The following is a 19,474-nucleotide window of genomic DNA, read 5'->3' as shown; positions in this document are numbered from 1 at the left end:
CAGGAGTTTAGTTTGATTAAACCACAGAAACAAATGCTTTACCACAATAAGGCTGTCAAAAACTTTGTTAATTTAATAAGCTCTACATTGTCATCAATAAAATTATGCACAATTGCTTTATTGCGTAATTGCTTGAGGTTTTTTTTTTTAAAGATGTATATTTCATGTTGACAGAGCATTGTGTGATCAGCATTTATTATACTTGACAGTCGAGATAAATTATAATTATATCCTTCCGTTGTCAAAGAAGAACGTGAAAGGAAAAAAACATGAACTTGTTACTGCATTACAAGGAAACACAGTAGGAGGCCATTTGGCTCATTGGGCCTGTGCTTCATCCGCACCCCAGCAATTCAATGTATGAGTCTCATAATCACCTTGATACTACCAATGGGCCTGTGCATCATCCGCACCCCAGCAATTCAATACATCAGTCTCATCATCACCCTGATACTACCATTGGGCCTGTGCTACATCCGCACCCCAGCAATTCAATACATCAGTCTCATCATCACCCTGATACTACCATTGGGCCTGTGCTTCATCCGCACCCCAGCAATTCAATCTATGAGTCTCATAATCACCTTGATACTACCATTGGGCCTGTGCTTCATCCGCACCCCAGCAATTCAATCTATCAGTCTCATCATCACCCTGATACTACCATTGGGCCTGTGCTTCATCCGCACCCCAGCAATTCAATATATCAGTCTCATCATCACCCTGATACTATGTTTGGGCCTGTGCTTCATCCGCACCCCAGCAATTCAATATATCAGTCTCATCATCACCCTGATGCTATGTTTGGGCCTGTGCTTCATCCGCACCTCAGCAATTCAATATATCAGTCTCATCATCACCCTGATACTATGTTTGGGCCTGTGCTTCATCCACACCCCAGCAATTCAATATATCAGTCTCATCATGACCCTGATACTATGTTTGGGCCTGTGCTTCATCCGCACCCCAGCAATTCAATATATCACTCATCATCACCCTGATACTATGTTTGGGCCTGTGCTTCATCCGCACCCCAGCAATTCAATATATCAGTCTCATCATCAGCCTGATACTATGTTTGGGCCTGTGCTTCATCCGCACCCCAGCAATTCAATATATCAGTCTCATCATCACCCTGATACTATGTTTGGGCCTGTGCTTCATCCGCACCCCAGCAATTCAATATATCAGTCATCATCACCCTGATACTATCATTGGGCCGGTGCTTCATCCGCACCCCAGCAATTCAATATATCAGTCTCATCATCACCCTGATACTATGTCTGGGCCTGTGCTACATCCGCACCCCAGCAATTCAATCTATCAGTCTCATCATCACCTTGATACTACCGTTGGGCCTGTGCTTCATCCGCACCCCAGCAATTCAATCTATCACTCTCATCATCACCCTGATACTACCATTGGGCCTGTGCTTCATCCGCACGAAAGCAATTCAATCTACCAGTCTCATCATCGTGATGATACTGAAGGAGCTCGGGCTCCCACGTCGATCGGAAGAATGGACGCGACAAAAGGCTGGAATTCGTCCGAGTTGCTTTATTCAAACAAAACACACAGGTACTCTGAAAAGCCCGTTTATCGGGCAGCAATATATATACACACATTATCCCGGAGCGTTTGCCCAGGAAAGGCGAGAGGGGGCGTGGCCGAGCGTCCCGACCGAGGCCCGTCAAGTTGAGCGCGGGCCTGCCCGGGCGTCCTGGACGAGCCCGGCATGGTGATCGCTCCGCGTCCTTGATAGGTGCAAGGCGATTGTGAAAACCCAGCGGTAGCCGCTACACACGTCCCCCCAGAATCGACTTGCACCGGCAGGGTCAATTTGGGGGGGGTCCTGATGACCCGGCCGAAGCGACCCCTGGCGGGTCGTGGGGGGGGGGGGGGGGTCCGGTGTGGTGGTGGGCGGTCGAGTGGGGGGCACCGTGGACGGGGGGCGGCCTCGCCGCGGCGGAAGGGCCACCCGTGGTGGTTGGTCGACGTCCACGTGCGCCGGCTTGAGGCGGTCCACCGCAATCCGGTCCGACCTGCCGCAGATGTCGATGACGAACGACTTGTCGTCCCATCGCAGGACCCGGAAGGGCCCGTCGTACGGCGGCCAGAGTGGCCCCCGATGTGCGTCGTGACGCACAAAAACATACTCCGCTGTGCGAAGTGCTGGGGGGACGTAGGACTGGGGGTCACCGTGGTGGGATGTTGGCACGGGGGCAAACCGTCGGGCGGCCTCCTGGAGGTCCGAGCGCTGGTGAGCTGCGGACCAGGGACTGGTAGCGTCGGGCACGAATTCGCCCGGGATGCGTAGCACCTGGCCATAGACAAGCTCGGCGGTGGATGCCTGGAGGTCCTCCTTGGGGGCCGTGCGGAGGCCCAAAAGGACCCACGGCAGCCGGTCGGCCCAACCGCCGTCTTGAAGGCCGGCCATGAGCACGGCCTTCATGGAGCGGTGGAATCGCTCGCACAACCCGTTTGCTTGGGGGTGGTAGGCCGTAGTACGGTGGAGCTTGACCCCCAGGTTGCGGGCGACCGCGCCCCACAGCTCGGAGGTGAACTGTGGTCCGCGGTCTGACGAGATGTCCGCCGGTGCGCCGAAGCGGGCGACCCAGGTGGCGATGAAAGCCTGCGCCACGTCGGCGGTGGTGGTGGAGACGAGGGGAACGGCCTCCGGCCACCTGGTGGTCCTGTCCACCATGGTGAGCAGGTGTGTGAACCCCCGTGACGGGGGGAGGGGGCCCACCAGATCCACGTTGACGTGGTCGAAACGTCGTTCGGGCACGGTGAAAGGTGCCAGCGGTTGTGGGTGTGTCGGTGGACCTTGGCCCGTTGGCAGGCTGTGCAGGTGCTGGTCCAATCGCGGACGTCCCGACGAAGGCCGTGCCAGACGAATCGCGCTGACACCAGCTTCTGGGAAGCTTTCCGGCCCGGGTGGGAAAGGCCGTGGAGGGAGGCGAAGATGCGGCGTTGCCAGGTGACGGGCACGATGGGGCGAGGCTGGCCTTGGGAGACGTCGCAGAGTAGTACAGTGTCCGCAAAGGGGATGTCGGCCAGGCGGAGGCCCGTGTCCGCCGCCCGGAGGGCTTGCACCGTGGTGTCGGTGGTTTGGTCCACCGCCATAAGCGCGAAGTCCACGCCCAGGTGGACCGCGTTCGCGCTGGCCCGGGAAAGACAGTCGGCCACGGCATTGTTTTTGCCGGCGACGTGCCGGATGTCCGTGGTAAACTCCGACACGGCGGAGAGGTGGCGCTGTTGGCGGGCCGACCATGGCTCCGTGACCTTGGCCATTGCGTAAACCAACGGCTTGTGGTCGACAAACGCCGTGAAAGGTCGGCCCTCCAGGAGGTGGCGGAAATGGCGGACGGCCAGGTGTAGACCGAGGAGCTCACGGTCAAACGTGCTGTATTTGAGCTCGTTCGGCCGTAGCTGCCGGCTGAAAAAAGCGAGTGGCTGCCAAACCCCGTTCACCCATTGCTCATGTACGGCGCCCACCGCGTAGTCGGAGGCATCCGTGGTGAGGGCGATGGGAGCGTTGAGCACCGGGTGAGCGAGCAGTGTTGCGTCGGCGAGGGTCCGCTTTGAGCTTTGGAAGGCCGTGTCCATTGCTGCGGACCAGGCGATGTCGTGCTTGGCCGGCTTGCCCCGGAGGGCTTCGTAGAGGGGCCGCATGAGTTGAGCAGCGCGGGGCACGAAGCGGTGATAAAAATTCACCATTCCCAGGAATTCCTGCAGGGCCTTTATGGTGCGGGGACGTGGGAACGTGGTGATGGCCTCGACCTTGGTTGGCAGCGGCACGGCCCCGTTCTTGGTGATGTGGTGGCCCAAAAAATCAACGGCCGTCGTGCCGAAGTGGCATTTGGCCGGGTTGACGATGAGGCCGTGCTCGCTGAGGCGCCCGAACAGTGTTCGGAGGTGGAGGAGGTGCTCGGCCCGGGACGTGCTGGCGACGAGGATGTCGTCCAGGTAAACAAAAAGGAACGGCAGGTCACGCAGCACGCCGTCCATCAAGCGCTGGAACGCCTGAGCCGCGTTCTTGAGACCAAACGGCATCCGTAAGAATTCGAATAAGCCGAACGGCATGATGACTGCCATTTTAGGGACGTCGGCCGCCCTGACAGGTACCTGGTGATATCCCCGTATGAGATCAATTTTCGAAAAAATGACCCTTCCCGCCAGATGGGCGGAGAAGTCTTGGATGTGCGGGATCGGATACCTGTCGGGGGTGGTAACGTCGTTAAGGCGGCGGTAGTCGCCACATGGGCGCCAGCCACCCCCTGGCTTTGGGACGATGTGTAGTGGCGAAGCCGACGCGCTATCGGAGCGCCGCACGATGCCGAGGTGTTCTAAAGCGTCGAACTCGGCTTTGGCCACGGCGAGCTTGGCTGGGTCGAGGCGGCGGGCTCTGGCGTAGACCGGCGGGCCCATGGTTGGTATGTGGTGCTCGATCCCATGCCGTACTGCGACGGCCGAAAACGTCGGCCGCGTGAGGGCCGGGAACTCCGTGAGCAGGCGAGCAAACTCGTTCGCCGCCGGGAGGGCGCATGCCAGCTCGGTCGGCGCGGAGCTGCTCAATGTGCATACCAGGGAGCTGAAGGTTTCGGCGTTGATTAAACGACGCCGTTGGACGTCCACCAGCAGTCCGTGTGCGCAGAGGAAGTCGGCGCCTAGCAGAGCCATGGGCACGTTTGCGGTTACAAAAGTCCAAGCAAAGCGTTGGCCGCCGAAGCAGAGGGTGACGTTGCGCGGGCCGAAGGTGCGGATAGCCGATCCGTTGGCCGCAACCAAGGAGGGGCCGCAAACCGCGGACTGCCTGTCCTGGTCAGAGGCGGGTATGACGCTCAGTTGGGCGCCGGTGTCGCACAGGAAGCGCCGTCCGGACGCTTTATCCGTGATGAACAGTAAGTTGCCCGTGTAGCCGGCGCTCATGGGTGGTAATGAACGCCGGCCCGGCCGTTTCCCGGCCTGCCGAAGGTGCATGGAGGTCGGCATGTCCGGGCCTTCTGTCCGAACCTGGCATGATAGTAACACCACGCTTGGTCAGGTGGAGGCCCCGGTCGTCGTGCTGGAGGTGGTCGGCTCGGTGTAGCGGCCGCCAATTGCGTCGGCAGTTCGGTCGTCGACCGTGCCGGGTGCTCGGGTGCCATGGGTGTTGCTTCGGATGGCGGTGGGCCCCAGGTCGCTGCTGCGATGCGCTGGCCTGCGGCGGAGATCTTGTCGGCTTCCCTGGCAAGGGCACGGGGATCCGTGATCGTCGTGCTTGCCAGGGCGAGGCGTACCGGGCTAGGCAGCTGAAGGAGGAACAGCTCCCGGAACAGGAATGCCGGAGAGTGCTCGCCGAGCAGCGAAAGCATGTAGTCCATTCGCTCGGAAGGGCGCGTGTCGCCGAGCTCGGGCAGGTCGAGCAGGCGCCGTGCGCGTTCCGCCGATGGGAGGGTGAAAGCGTCGAGGAGGAGCTTTTTAATCGCGCCGTATTTGTCAGCGGCTGGCGGGCTCTCGAGGAGGCTCAGGGCGCGGGCCGCGGTGGCTGAACCGAGCGCTGCTACCACATGGTGGAAGCGGGTGTCGTCGGCCGTGATGCCTCGCAGGGCGAACAGGGAGTCCGCCTGTGCGAACCAAACCGCCGCGTGAGCCTCCCAGAAGGTAGGCAGTTTAAGGGCCACTGCCGTGTCCATGTCGGTAGGTCACCAATGAAGGAGCTCGGGCTCCCACGTCAATCGGAAGAATGGACGCGACAAAAAGCTGGAATTCGTCCGAGTTGCTTTATTCAAACAAAACACTCAGGTACTCTGAAAAGCCCGTTTATCGGGCAGCAATATATATACACACATTATCCCGGAGCGTTTGCCCAGGAAAGGCGAGAGGGGGCGTGGCCGAGCATCCTGGCTGCGGCCTGGCAAGTTGAGGGCGAGCCTGCCGGGGCATGCCCGGGCATGCCCGGGCGTCCCGACCGAGGCCTGGCAAGTTGAGCGCGGGCCTGCCCGGGCGTCCTGGACGAGCCCGGCATGGTGATCACTCCGCGTCCTTGATAGGTGCAAGGCGATTGTGAAAACCCAGCAGTAGCTGCTACAATACTATGGTTGGGCCTGTGCTTCATCCGCACCCCAGCAATTCAATCTATCAGTCTCATCATCACCCTGATACTACCATTGGGCCTGTGCTTCATCCGCACCCCAGCAATTCAATCTATCAGTCTCATCATCACCCTGATACTACCATTGGGCCTGTGCTTCATCCGCACCCCAGTAAGTCAATCTACCAGTCATCATCGTCATGATATTACCCAAATCTAACAATTACCCAATTTAACTGGGGGAAGGAAGGGGGGAGGAGAACAGTGGGACAGGCACAGGGACATCACTAGGGTGTTTATTTTTATATTTTATTTCCATATTTTTATGGGTGAGGAGGATGAGGGGATGAGGCGTGAGGGGATGAGTGGTGAGGGGATGAGGAGTGAGGGGATGAGGGGTGAGGAGGATGAGAGGTGAGGGGTTGAGGGGTGAGGGGATGAGAGGAATGAGGGGTGAGCGGATGAGGGATCAGCAGTGAGGGGATGAGGGATGAGAGTTGATGGGGTGAAGGGGTGAGGTGTAAGGGGTAAGGGGATGAGGAGTGAGAGGGGTGAGGGGTGAGAGTTGATGGGGTGAGAGGAATGAGAGGTGAGGGAATGCGGGGTGCGGGGATGAGGGGATGAGGGTAGAGGGAGATGAGGGTGAAGAGGATGAGGGGTGAGGAGGATGAGGGGTGAGGGGATGAGGGGTGAGAGGAGTGAGAGTTGATGGGGTGAAGGGGATGAGGGGTGAGAGGAGTGAGGAGATGAGGGGTGAGGGGATGAGCAGTGAGGAGATGAGGGGTGAGTGGAAGAGGGGTGAGGGGATGAGAGGATTGAGGGGTGAGAGCTGATGGGGTGAAGGGGTGAGGGGTGAGGAAGGAACAAACATCATGAGCACATCACCTTTTTCATAGTTAAACGCCAGATTAGAACAACAACATTAAAAGCAAGCAGAAAAAAGGTAATCTTTTTTAAAACTGTTTTCCCAATTGTATCATCATTGAATTGTCTTACACTTTACACCTCTATCTTATTTGTTCGCTTCAAATTAAGAAGACTGCATTAGGTTGGCCTATTTAGTGTTTCCATCTGATCCTATTGCTCATGCCGCTGCAATCGCCAGGTTGAAATCACATATACTATACATCTGGTCCATTGTCTAATAATTTCCTTGTAATTCATGGAAAAGTACACCGAGTCTTCTCATGCCCTTGTCCGGCACCTGATTTATATACAAGCTCCTCCATTAGCCTGAGAAAGTGTTAAAAAATAATTAATTGTAAGCAAACAAATCACAGTGAGCACTGAGCAGGATGTAAGAATATTCTAACAGGCAGAATATATTGCTCCATGTTCAGTAGATGAAGTGAACGTTTACCATGCATATATATTTTTTGTTCTTTTTTATTTTTTTTGTTCTTCGAAACATGATCGAGGCTCGTGAAGAGCTTAAGCAGAATGGAAAGGGGGAAACACCAACAGTATAGTAGAAGTGAGAGTGAGATCAAGAGGGGGTGAAGGACACTTAGGGGTGAAGAAGCTGAATGAAACACAGCAAGATGAGGAATGGGAAGGCAAAAATGAAACAGAAAAGCAAAAAATCAACCGACAACTAACAAACAAGAAGAGGTGAGGGAGAGGGGAAAAAAATTACAATAACCAGTAAAATGGGAGTGTTACAGCCAACAAGCGTTACGCCTAGGTCCCCCATCGGTGAAGTGATGAGTTGACAAAGTGGAAGACGCAAGGCGGCCATCTTGGATTTTGACGTGGCGACCCAATTTTCAATAGTGTTCTCCCTTATGCGAAGATACACCCACACACCAGATTAGAAGTTAGTAGTTCGTTTATTTTTTCAAGATATTTCGCTCACAAGGTTGAGACATATGTGGTTGTGGCCATCTTGGATTTTGACGTGGCGACTCAATTTTCAATAGCGTTCTTCCTTATGCGTAGATACACCCACACACCAGATTAGAAGTTGGTACTTCGCTTATTTTTCAAGATATTTCGCTCACAAGGTTCAGACATATATATGGTGGCGGCCATCTTGGATTTTAACGTGGCGACCCAATTTTCAACAGCATTCTTCCTTAGGCCCAGATACACCCACACACCAGATTAGAAGTTGGTACTTCGCTTATTTTTCAAGATATTCCGATCACAAGGTTCAGACATACATGGCGTCAGACATACATGGCGGCGGCCATCTTTGATTTTTACGTGGGTTGCACCCACACACCAAATTAGAATTCGGTCCTTCGCTTATGCACGCACGCATGCACATATGCACGCACGCACGTATGCACGCACGCACGTACGCACGCATGCACACACGGACGGAGGGGAAAACCATAGTCCCCCTTTCGCTCTGCGGTGCGACGGGGGACAATGACCTCGGTCAATACACTTAGCTTTGTGGTGGGAGACCCCAATCATTTTGAAGACCTTGCTTTCCACGGCATGAACAAGGGCAAGGTGTTAGGTTGGTTCCGATTGGCCAAGGAAAGATTCTTGTATGACGATGGATTCCCCGACGGCAGCTGGCTTTGGAGGCCATCTTGGAAATACGGTCTGCCCAAGAAAGATCATGGCTGATTGTGAGGCCCAAACGTTTGAGTGATTTAACCTCTTAAAGGGGTTTGTTTTGGAAGTAGATGGATGGGCTTGCCATACAGTCCATTCGGAGAGACAGGGTTAGTGTGTGGGATTTGTCAGAGTTGAAAGGCATATTGTTAGACCAGCTCCTAATTCTATAAAGGTCTGCGGAGAGGGAAGAGGTTGCTGCTTGCCTGTCCAAATCATGTGAAATTATATGGCAGAATGTGGAATAAGCAGCAGAGCGATAGGCAGGATTTTTGCAGGGAATCAGAAAGATCATTGATGAAGATGAGAAACAAGACTAGGCCCAAGACACTTCCTTGGGGCCCCCCAGCCTTGACAGGGAGAAGAGATGAGAGGATGCCGTTGATGTGCTGTTTTTGTCTTTCCCTCGCGGTCCCCATGTACTGTCTTTCCCTCGCGGTCCTCATGTACTGTCTTTCCCTCGCGGTCCCCATGTACTGTCTTTCCCTCGCGGTCCCCATGTACTGTCTTTCCCTCGCGGTCCCCATGTACTGTCTTTCCCTCGCGGTCCCCATGTACTGTCTTTGTCTTTCCCTCGCGGTCCCCATGTGCTGTTTTTGTCTTTCCCTCGCGGTCCCCATGTGCTGTTTTTGTCTTTCCCTCGCGGTCCCCATGTACTGTCTTTCCCTCGCGGTCCCCATGTACTGTCTTTGTCTTTCCCTCGCGGTCCCCATGTGCTGTTTTTGTCTTTCCCTCGCGGTCCCCATGTACTGTCTTTCCCTCGCGGTCCCCATGTACTGTCTTTGTCTTTCCCTCGCGGTCCCCATGTACTGTCTTTGTCTTTCCCTCGCGGTCCCTATGTGCTGTCTTTGTCTTTCCCTCGCGGTCCCCATGTGCTGTTTTTGTCTTTCCCTCACGGTCCCCATGTACTGTCTTTCCCTCGCGGTCCCCATGTACTGTCTTTGTCTTTCCCTCGCGGTCCCCATGTGCTGTTTTTGTCTTTCCCTCGCGGTCCCCATGTACTGTCTTTGTCTTTCCCTCGCGGTCCCTATGTGCTGTCTTTGTCTTTCCCTCGCGGTCCCCATGTGCTGTTTTTGTCTTTCCCTCGCGGTCCCCATGTACTGTCTTTGTCTTTCCCTCGCGGTCCCCCTGTACTGTCTTTGTCTTTCCCTCGCGGTCCCTATGTGCTGTCTTTGTCTTTCCCTCGCGGTCCCCATGTACTGTCTTTGTCTTTCCCTCGCGGTCCCCATGTACTGTCTTTGTCTTTCCCTCGCGGTCCCTATGTGCTGTCTTTGTCTTTCCCTCGCGGTCCCCATGTGCTGTTTTTGTCTTTCCCTCGCGGTCCCCATGTACTGTCTTTGTCTTTCCCTCGCGGTTGTCAGCTCTTTCACGAGCCTCGATTCAGTATAGAAAAAAAAAGAAAGAAAAAAAAAAGAGCTATATGCAGAATACAGGAGTGGAGGAAGTCAATGATCCATGAGAGGAGGGGGGAATGGATACCATCAACAGAGTGTTTGGAGATCAAGGCAGGGTGTCAAACTGCATGATATGCTTGAGATATGTCTAAGAGATGGGCCTGATCTCATGTGTTTTATACCTCTCCCACCTCCCCCCAAGCCCTCCCCCTCCCACATTTCTCTCGATGTCCTTGCTCTCAAATGTTGTGTTTGCGTCCTTCCCCCCCCCCCTCTCCCCATCTTGTTCCGCTCCCTTTATTTTGTGTTTTATGTGTCGGTTGCCTTTTTGTGTGATTAATGTTAGCTCTTTCACGAGCCTCAATCTTGTATACAAAAAAAAAAAAAAAAAAATCAGATGAAAATTGAGGATTTTAGAAATTTGGCCTGTGTTGACCTTTTGGCCTATGTTGACCTCAATTATACTTGGTGGTTGAATTCAGTGACCAGATATGGAAGTCCTCTTCAAATATCAAGTCAATCGGATGAAAATTGAGGATTTTAGAAATTTGGCCTGTGTTGACCTTTTGGCCTATGTTGACCTCAAATATACTTGGTGGTTGAATTCAGTGACCAGATATGCAAGTGCTCTTCAAATTTCAAGTCAATCAGATGAAAATTGAGGATTTTAGAAATATGGCCTGTGTTGACCTTTTGGCCTACGTTGACCTCAAATATACTTGGTGGTTGAATTCAGTGACCAGATATGCAATTGCTCTTCAAATTTCAAGTCAATCGGATGAAAATTGAGGATTTTAGAAATTTGGTAAAGATGGTGACCTTTGGCCTATGTTGACCTTTTGACATTTTGACCCCAAAAACGATAGGCTTCTCAATTGGGACGACCTATACAACTTAGTGAAGTTTCATGACGATCGGTTTAGAATTGTGACCTGTAGGGTGGTGACAGACAAACAAACAGACAGACAGACAGACAGACAGACAGACAGACAGACAGACAGAACCACAAACGCAACCGACCAATATACTTGAAAAATCTTCGATTTTGCAAGTAACAAACAAAACAGACAGACCAGTCATAGGCGAAAACAAAACCTCCATCCACCTTTGGTGGCGGGGGTAGCTCGGAAGCATTTCAAAATGCAACGCCCAACTGCATCAGCATTGTACTCAAACTAAACTAGATTAAAAGAACAGCAAAAAAAAGTCAAATGTATTAATTTGTGTTCTCCATATTATCAAAATAAATGTTTAATGAAAAGTTGATGATAAAAGCTTTTGTTTTGTTTTGGTTTTTTTTTTTCAAATACATTTTTTAACAAACATTTATTTTGAAAATATGGAGAACACGAATTCATAAATTTGACAGTTTTTTTTTTCCCTGTTCTTTTCAAACACGGCAGCGATTACAACACCCGGCGGTCTTGCGCTGTGTGGCTAACATGCTTACAAGGCCTATTTATACTCAATATGACTTCTACCGTTGACATTTTGACCCAATTAATAAATGTCTTTTCTTCTTTTTCCCTTTGACAATGAGGAAAACCACAATAAACACCAAGGTTGGATATGGTGTGTAGATGTGAACAGACTGCGAGGGAAGATGAAGGGAACTTCATTAAAAAAAACTCGACACTGACTGTCATCCACTTATTATGTACGCTAATGCTGAACACATGTAAGAGGGCCGCACCAAAAGTCATAGGCACATTTATTGTACAATAAAACTAGAGGTTCAGGGAACCTGAACTCAACTGGTCTATATCAATATGGTTAGAATATTCATAATAGAACCACAAACTATATAGTTTATATGATGATAATAATAATAATAATAATAATAATAATAATTTATGAGTTTATTGATAAATTTGATCAGTATTTGTGACTTTTAGAGCTTGGACGTAGTCCAAACTGATGTTTATGGGTCAAGTCATGTCATAGGTCACGACGAGGTCATTTTTGGGACATCGTCAAAACCCGTAATATATGATATGTGTTGAGGTTTGTTACATACAGTCTGCACACCAAGTTTCAGCCTTCTCGCTATATTAGGAAGTACCAGATTGACAAAAATCGATTTTTCAATATGGCCACCCTGCCGCGCCCATTTTTGGGCGTGCAACGCCCAAATGCAATCCCAAACTAGTTTATGTCTTAAAGATGCTGCATAACAGGTTTCATCAAATTTGGTCAATATTTGTGACTTTTAAAGCATAGACGTCGAATTGTTTGCAGACGACAGACAGACAGACAGACAGACAGACGACGGACGACGGACACTGAGTGTCGACAAAAACTCAGCTGGACATAGTCCAGTTGAGTTAACAAAGGTACATGCAAGAAAACTGATATATTGTCAATAGTAACTGGACGTACCACATTACTTTTCTACAAATCTCCAGAATGATCCACGCATTTCTGCCAGTGCTGCACGAGCTAAAAAAATTAAACTCCGGTCGAGGTCCGTTCCACGTTCCAACACATTGCGACCAGTGAAGCATGACTATCTGGATTGCCTTATCGTTTTCATATCGCTGGCCTATCATGATCTTTCAAGGGCCTCAATAGATGGTAGCCCAAGGAGGCCAAGTCCGAAATGTAAAGAATGAGAGGCGGGGGGCGGGTCTGGGGGAGGGGGGCGGAGGTGAGAGGGAGCACTTCCCAGCCCTTCTTTGAGATTTCCTCCAATATCAGACACTCAATGTGAGGTCTATCATTGTCCTCATTGAAAGATGACTGCTTTTTCATCTGGTGCTTTTCCGAAAGTGCACATTTCAGTTTCTTGAGTGTCTGAACGTAGCAAGCTGCATTGATGGTTTCCCCTTCGGGTAGGAAATCAACCAGTATGCGTCCCTGAGATGGTTCCCATTAACTTTGTTGGAGAAGGTTACTCTTTTGGCCTCTTCTTTTTTGGAGATGTGGAGTGATGACATTCCATGCTTTGCTGCTTGATTTCTGTGTTGAAATGGTGGAGCCAGCTTTCATCACCAGTCATGACACAGAAGAGGAAGTCATCGCCCTCGGCAGCATGCCATTGAAGCAGCTGTGATGACATATCCATACGTGTGTTTTGTGTTCCAATGTAAGCATACGGGGAACCCAACGGAAATGAACTTTCAGGTATCCCAAGGTCGCTATCATCACCTATACCGCATGGTGTCCTATGCCAAGCTGCGCTGCAATCTCCCGAACCGTCACCCTTCGGTCCTCACTGATGAGTGCATCAACTTTCTGCTCGTTGTGTTCAGTCGTGGCGTTTCTCAGCCAACCACAGCGTGGCTGATCGGGGATATCCATTTTTTCATCTTTGAAGTGTTTCAACCACCTTCTGACACTGTTAATGCCCATGTAGGCCTCCAAACACCTGACTCAAATGGCCAAAGATATCTGCAGCTGAGTTGTTCTCCTTCATGAGGAATTTAATCACTGCATGCTGGCAAAATGGTATGTCGTTGACAGGCATTTTGTCACAATGGATTGTGGGAACACCAGTGGTGTGCATGCGCCAAGCCTGTGTGTTCATGTTGGAGTGAATAGATGTTGCTAATATACTCATTTTATACTATATTCGGCACAAACATGTGGAATCCGCTAATGTTCATGACTTTTGGTATGGGCCTCATACTATAGAAATAACCAGTATAATCTAAACACAATAACCCCTAAGCCATAATGTCTCAAAAAATGTATACAGACTTTAATAATTGAGAAAGATAAATGTAAAAAGCAGAGAGAGGATGATGTTGATTGTTAACTAATACGTAACAGATGGTGTTATCATGTGATTGAATGATTGCACGTTATGAGGCAGCAGCTCTATCCATAAGGCAACGAGGAACGGCAACATAGTATAGTTTTTGATGTATAAAGTCTGTATACATTTTATTGAGACACCTTGTGTATCAACATTAAATGGTCAATCTGGCTCAGTCACAGTCTGTGATAAATACAGAACCGCCACTGTATAAAGTAGTGTGGTGGCAGCTGCTACACATAAGTGTCAGTCAGCCGACACAGAGCACAAATTATTTTGGCCAGGATCATCAGCCAACCCTGGGGAAAGGAAACTGGCTCCCTGGGTTGTGATCTCTGTTGAGAGATGCCTTTTTTTTAAGGAAAAAAATTAATAATATAAAAAGCTAAGGATATGTACTTTGACCTGAAGGCCAACGTGCACAGACCAACAATACTTATAAAACTAGTAAACACATGCCCTGCGATCAGCCCAAAAACCAAAGCAAATGGTCAAACAAACACACACACCCTGGCCCGTAGGGGTAGAATGCATGGTCATACCATAATTATAGCCTTGAGAAAACAACTGCAGTGTGTGGAGTCCTCCCAAAAAGTGACCTGGCATGTTGTCCCGAGAGGGAGAATATAGTACTTCTCGCACCTCTTAACAGGAATGGTAACCATCGGACCACCCTGAAACTGCACCACTTGAAACTTGCCATATTCACATTTAAAACGTGAACCAATTATTGCATTTATTTATATTCATGAAAAGATTGCACGTATGTATCACGGGAGCGTATTGAAAGGTGACTATAATGTAGAAAGGTGGTCCCACAAGAGAGAGGTGGGAGGGGGGAGAGGCGGGGTGAAAGTTTGTCCTTTTCAAAATGTCTCAGAGCCAAGAACAAGTCTTCCATTCCACTGGCAACAGAAAACATTCCAAACCGCTGGGAAGATAATATTATGTGACACCAGCTGTAAACTACATTGAAAGGGACCGACATCTGTGTGTGGGCTTGCTGGTACAAGAGCGTCTCTTCACACCTGGAGGAAAAGCTTTTTTGGGATTTCTCTCCCATGAATATTCACATTCCACAAGTATTAAGTATATAAATGAACTCCTGATTGACTCAACCAATTATTATCACTGAAAAACGATGTTGTTGTTGTTTTTCAATCAATTATTTTAGGATTTTATTTTTTATAATTTGAAAATCACTGGTGATCGCATATACTGTTGGTGATTTAAAACATACAAAATGCTTTGTTCTTGCAACATTCACCGCATAAGTCAGATGGACAAATAAGGGAAACAACGTAGAATACAGGCTGAAATATACTTTTATGACTACCTTTTTTAAATATTGTATCCTCTTACTAACCAATATGGCCTAGACGCAGGGGTTCTTAACCTTTCTCCCTGTCAAGACCCCCAACGGATTGCCCACGATGTCCCCATACCCCCTTCGCCAGAATGTTGACTGACCAAGGCGCAACTGAGGTGCGCATAGCTATGGGGGGACTGGGGGCATGTCCCCCTAGAATTTTTTTGATTTCTCGGTGCTCTGTGGTGCATTCTGAGGGGTGTTTTGACTTTAATTGCCGATATATATATATATTATATATTTAAAGTTGATATTTCAATGAATTTATTACAATTTATTATTATAATTTATTACGAGTCCCATACCCCCAGATTTTGGTCCCCATACCCCCAAGGGGTATGGATACCCCAGGTTAAGAACCCCAGGCCTAGAGGTACGTACACTAAGCTGTCTAGCCTGGGTTCGAATCCCGACCCAGCTAGAAACTGTCAGTTCGGTGTTTCACAGGCTGACTGTTCGGTGTTTCACAGGCTGGTGATTCACCAATGTGTCTGCAGTCCCTCGGATGGATGTTAAACTGGGAGTCCCGTCTGTCATCATGGGTTGGTGGACGTTAAATACCCAGTGGCGTCCTTCGCAAAGAGTAGGCGAGTATCGCCGGCACCATGGCCAAATTCCAAATTCCTGCCCTAACTAGGCGAATGTCAGGCCTGGCCAGGCCGGTTCGTGAAAAACTTGGGCCAAGCTTCCTCCGGCCGACCCCACAAGGTGGTATAATAGTGGCCGTTAAAGAACAACAACCTCTTACTAACCAATCTAGTGCAAAAATGAAAGACTAGTCAGACAATAAATAACCAATAAATGTAGGGCAACCAAGTTTAAATGGAAATGCTATTTGTGTATAAAAGTCAATGCGAGATGATAAATTATTATAAAATAGATTGAAATCGACCGACATTCAATTATCTGCTTGATGGTCTTTGTCTTGCGGTGTGCATAATTCCACTATTGGTTAGTCATTTGTATTGCTTTCCAGACATCATCGGGACAATTTAACTCAGTTACTAGACAAGAGGCCATCGAAAGGAACTTCCCATCATGCTGTGTTGTTGATGGATCCAGGTCATAGGTTATCACATCATGAAAAAGCTGTGCTGACCAGGAAAAGCAATTATTGTTCCATGGCGTCCATCGATTTCCATCGCACAGATGATTAAACCTGTCCTGTTATGATGCCCAAAAAAAATTAATAATTGCATGAGTAGATGAGCAGGAGGATCGAAGGGTGAAATAAGCTGGCACCCGCATCGTTTAAAATGAAGAAATATCGACTGTGCACTTCTAATGGAGGCTTAGCACAGCCTGGAATTTGGAATCATCAGGCGGGGTAAACTTAAATGGTCAAAAAATAAAGAAATAATTAAAATAGAATTATTTCGTTTTTCACATCCTCGACTAAAAGTCCAAATCTGATCGTACTGTGGTCAATATTTAACAATGCATGAGCTAAAGGAAATATTGGTACATTTTTGCTGCACATTTTTGATCCCAAGTTAAGATTTTCAGAGATATTTGTACAAATGGTGACAATCACTTGATCTTATTGGAGGTATTCCGACCCAGGGCTTAGTGCAGGATTAGGACGACAATTATGGAGTTAAGTGTGTAAGAGCAAGAGGAGAGTCTCTGCTAATTTACCTGGCAACTTCCTGTCCGGTTATCGAGGTTAAATACCAGTGATGGGCAGTTTGTTACTCAAGATAACTTGTAGTATGGTTACCATAACATGAGAACGTGAACGCACAAAGCAATACCGTAACATGGAAATAGCGGAGATGCTCATTGCCAGCTGGCTAATTTGACTTTCAATGAGAGAGATGAAAAATAAATACTGTTAAAAAGATAATTTTGCCCCGTTATCCACCGAAGAGTGGGTGTTAACTCTCGTCGGTTGCATTCTCCCGTAAGGGTTCATTTTAACACTCTTCTACCCTCATTACTAAAACGACTCTTTGCATCTGCATTGCTGCTCCTGGCTGTCCTCAGTAACTACACCTTCTGTGACCCTTACTATACACTCTAGCCCCAATTCAAGGTTTTATGATGGAGTGCGCAAGCTCACAACTCCTTAAATGGACCATAGCTGAGGGCTTTGCATGCAAGACACATATCATGTGTTCATTCATCCAGGTCCTGAATATCGAGGCAGCCTCAGGGCCCAAGCATTTGATGGGAAAGAAGGAAAAAGAGGGACACACACATCCAACACGTCACGGACGGGAAGAAAAATTGCTCAATTGATTGCACTCAACATAACAAAAATAAAAATGGTCCAAAGACTAAAAAAAGGCACAACAATAAATTGTCACATGATGGAAGTAGTCCTGTGAAAGCAGGGCCGAAGAGTTGTGTACTTGAAGAACTCGGCCTTCTTTAAGTAGGTGGGTTGCATGCATTCTAAGTAGCTTAAAGCAGACAGGACACTGACTATCAAGTCAAGAGAGTTAAATGAACCATATACTGTATCAGGAAAACGGAAAGTCTAATAGCGCTACCTGCGTGGGGCATTACCATGGATGGCCCAAAATGTGCCGGTGTGCAATGGTAATGCACAACGTTGCTTCAAGCGGAATTAATTCTTCTACAAGACCAAAACCATTGAATATAAAAGATTTGCTGAAGACCTCTAAAGCTGAAAGACATAATGACTGCAAACCTGCTATACACACGCACACACACATTCACGAAGGTGGATACTTAGAGACTCCATTCCACCTTCTGAAACCCGCATTTGGAGATAACAACCAACGACACACACACGTTATACCAGTGATTATAATTGGAGCGACAGGAATGATAAAAAAGAATGTCAGTGACATTTTAAAAACCATTTACGTGAATATTACCACAAACGAATTACAATTGGAGGCAGTTTGGTGATGATCCTGAAAAGGGCCCTCGGAACTAAACCCTGAGAATAACAAAAATTCAACAATTTGGTCCATGAACTGCGATCCCTTACTGAAATGGAGGTGGATAATTAGAGGACTCCGCTCAACCTCCTGAAACCCACATATGGAGGTAACCACACACACAAACACATACACACACACACCCATACATACTAACACCCATACACACACACACACACACACAAACAAACACATACACACACAAACAAACACATACACACACACAAACACATACACACACATACACACAAACACACACACACAGACACATACACACACACCCATACATACTAACACCCATACATACTAACACCCATACACACAAACACACACACAAACACATACACACACAAACAAACACATACACACACCCATACACACACACAAACACATACACACACAAACACACACAAACACATACACACACAAACACCCATACACACAAACACACAAACACATACACACACACACAAATACATACACACACAAATACATACATACACAAATACATACACACACAAATACATACACACACAAATACATACACACACAAATACATACACACACAAATACATACACACACAAATACATACATACACAAACACACACACAAACACACACACACAAACACACATACACACACACACACACAAACACCCATACAAACAAACACACACACACAAATACACACACACACACACTCACGATATGCCCCTTTACTGTCAAGGATAGAAAGAAAGAAACACAAATAAAAGCATAAAGGGAAAGAGGTAGTGAAAAAATAGTTAGTAAAGGAAAAAAGAGGAGATAGAACATCAAAAGCAGAAAGAAGAAGGGCCAGCGAAATTAGTAATGAACTTGTTATTGTTGGCAAGAAGCATATTCAAAAACTAGAACGCCACTCAGTAGAGCGCATACTCCCGCCGTGGGTCAAGTTGGAATAATACGATTTCACAAAAGTTTGAGGGAGCAGTTCAGTGACAACACAAGACAAGACAACACAAGACAGACACTGCACAGATATATATTTAGAACATATAGAAGATAATGCAAAAAAAAACAAGGCAATTTCACTTACATTTTCGGATTCAGCGTTCAATTCTATATAAGTGAGTGTATTTTGAGGCATGTGTGACTTCACATATAATTGTAAGCCAGGAAAACGTTCGTTTCATTCCTTAGGGATACAACATGTAAAACTGGCCCAAACGTCAAAACAAAACTCGCTCATTTTAAGTCGGACAAGCCAATGCGACCACTCATTCTTCTGGGAAGAATCCCGTGCACATGCTGGTCACACTTATAACTCACCTAAGTCTTTATAAGTTCATCAAATACTGACACCGCGATTGACATTCGCTGAGGTAAATGTTGATATCTCTTCTGAGGTAAAAACCT

At 48.3% G+C, this 19,474-nt stretch overlaps 1 protein-coding gene across 3 annotated transcripts in view; it reads right to left on the bottom strand.

Annotated features, from left to right (window-relative positions):
- The window catches only part of LOC137438937 (plexin-A1), a 583,415-nt gene that overhangs the window by 129,440 nt on the left and 434,501 nt on the right, over positions 1-19,474 (bottom strand). The gene's annotated exons all lie outside the window — the stretch shown is intronic.

The sequence above is a fragment of the Myxine glutinosa genome, chromosome 1 (genome assembly GCF_964187855.1).
Source record: "Myxine glutinosa chromosome 1, kmMyxGlut1.1, whole genome shotgun sequence".
NCBI classification, from domain to species: Eukaryota; Metazoa; Chordata; class Myxini; order Myxiniformes; family Myxinidae; genus Myxine; species Myxine glutinosa.
This window is presented reverse-complemented; position numbering and strand designations above follow the sequence as displayed.